The following is a 2,482-nucleotide window of genomic DNA, read 5'->3' on the forward strand; positions in this document are numbered from 1 at the left end:
CATTTAAAATTCCAGAGCCTTCTGTAACTCCTCTCTCGTTCTACATATATGGTGTTTGATTGGTTCACATCTGTTCTTGTACTTATTAATTTTTTTTGCCTTCCAATCTTTATCCACCTAGATGATGCCATTATTACTTACACTGAGCCAACTGAAAGTGCCTCTTCACTGGTCACTATGGTGCTAAGCTTTCTTACTCCAATCAGTTCCTCACCTTGCCTCAAGATGAGTCTTTCTTCTGAAAGCAGCACTCTGCTCATGCTCTTCCCTGCTCTAAATATCACTAACTTCTCATTTCTAGTAAAAAAGGCCAGACTCGTCAGTGTGAGATTTAAAGTCATTCATATCTTGTTCCAGCCTGCTTATACTTTTTCAAGACTTTCCCCCTCCCTTCCTCTAACACCCAAACACAGTGATTCAGTCATTCCTTAAAATAGCCTGGTACTTTTTGCCTCCACATTTTTGCTCATGCTTTTCTCTCTTCCTGGGATTCCATTCTCTTACATCCTAATGTGTATTTTAAAATGCCTCTTCTTTAATTAATTGCCAATGCAGAGTGATGTATCATAGTCTTATGCATATCTATTATATCTCCTCATTAGACAGTTAGATGTCAAAAGATAGAACTATGTCCTATATACCTTTACACTATCTACAATGCTTAATATAATGCCCCGCATAAAATATACTTTCAACAAGTAATGTTTACTGATTGAATGAGTGTGTAAATAGAGATACAATAAATATATTGTTTAAACTTTGGATTACATCATACTCTGGAGTATAATGAATGGAAACTTTTGGAAAGCTAACTGGTGCTTTCAGAGTAGAATGAAATTGAGAGTTCTAAAATATTTTCAGTCCCATCAAGGCCAGAGTTCCCTACTGTTCTCTTCCTTTATTCTGTCTTCATTTTTGTTTCCTCAGACCCCTACCTCTTCATTGCCTCATAAATATAGCTTGTTATATAGAAAAAATGTTAAAAGCTGTTAGCATTTAAAGATATGTGGCAGTTAAATCTCTTATCCATAACTCTGCCAAACTGTCTCCACTATTCAAACACAGCACATAAATAAATACAACTCACTGTGATCAGATCATGGGCAAAACTATGCAGTGGGTCACTCTAGCCAAAGCCATCGCTGGAACAGCTTAAAAGCCTCCTGGAAACCTCATTAATATGGCTCATTTTAAATTGACATCCTCACATTCTAGAAAATTGGCCTTCTATTGATGTTTTGGAAGGGTGGATGACCCTATGATGAAGTTTCTAGTTACTGGCACATGTATAAACCTAGGTACAGGTGTATATTTTGCGTGAAAGGATGTCTATTTGCATTTATGGGTTGGTTTTACCCAAAAATTTGAAGGTCTTTGAAGACAGGAAGAAAGTGCAAATCTTTATTTCAGCTTAAAGGAAGGGCCCAAGTCCAAGAACTTAGAGGTTTGGCTTGGACAGGCATCCAGAAGTTAGGCTGACTATCTCAAACTCCTGCATCTGCAAATGTGGACTGGATCAGTTGAGGACAGGCATTGCTATGACATTTTGCAGTAGTTTTTACTGTCATTAACACTAGGAAAGATTGCCTCCTTCACCATAATATGTTAAGATTTGGGGAACTGGAAAAACAAACAGGAAAAACAGAGAGAAAAAAATTGGTTTGGTTACTTTAAGAACTGCTATTCTTTCATTGCCTCCAAAGTTGTGATTACATCTCTATACTGCTAATAGTTGGATCAGGCTATCACATGAATGTTATTTTTTTTTTTTTTTTTTTTTTTTTTTTGAGACGGAGTCTCGCTCTGTCCCCCGGGCTGGAGTGCAGTGGCCAGATCTCAGCTCACTGCAAGCTCCGCCTCCCGGGTTTACGCCATTCTCCTGCCTCAGCCTCCCGAGTAGCTGGGACTACAGGGGCCCGCCACCTCGCCCGGCTCGTTTTTTTGTATTTTTTAGTGGAGACGGGGTTTCACTCTTAGCCAGGATGGTCTCGATCTCCTGACCTCGTGATCCGCCCGTCTCGGCCTCCCAAAGTGCTGGGATTACAGGCTTGAGCCACCGCGCCCGGCCCACATGAATGTTATTAATCAATAATGAACAACTTTAAAATAGATCCATAGATCCAAAGAACTTGAAAGTTAATGGGGACCTTGAGAACCTTCTGGTCAAACCATATTTTTATACAGATTAAAAAACTGACGCTTGAAGAGAAGACATGATGTGTCATGGACTCAGAGAGTAGAACTAGGATTCCAGAGATCTGACCTTTAGTTAACATGGTTCTTCTTTTTTTTTCTCAATAAACTTTTTTTTTGGTTGTTATTTATTTTTATTCAAAAGAATTTGTTTCTCTACCACAAAAATTAGATAACCACATCACCAAGAGCAGCAATGTCCATGGAGTTACATTGATGATGGAGAGTTGGCTGGGTATTTCCAAAGTCCCAAAGGTCATAAAGGAGGGAAAAGAGAAAAAGAAAAAAT

Source organism: Trachypithecus francoisi, unplaced genomic scaffold, assembly GCF_009764315.1.
Source record: "Trachypithecus francoisi isolate TF-2019V2 unplaced genomic scaffold, Tfra_2.0 Lachesis_group16, whole genome shotgun sequence".
Lineage (NCBI taxonomy): Eukaryota > Metazoa > Chordata > Mammalia > Primates > Cercopithecidae > Trachypithecus > Trachypithecus francoisi.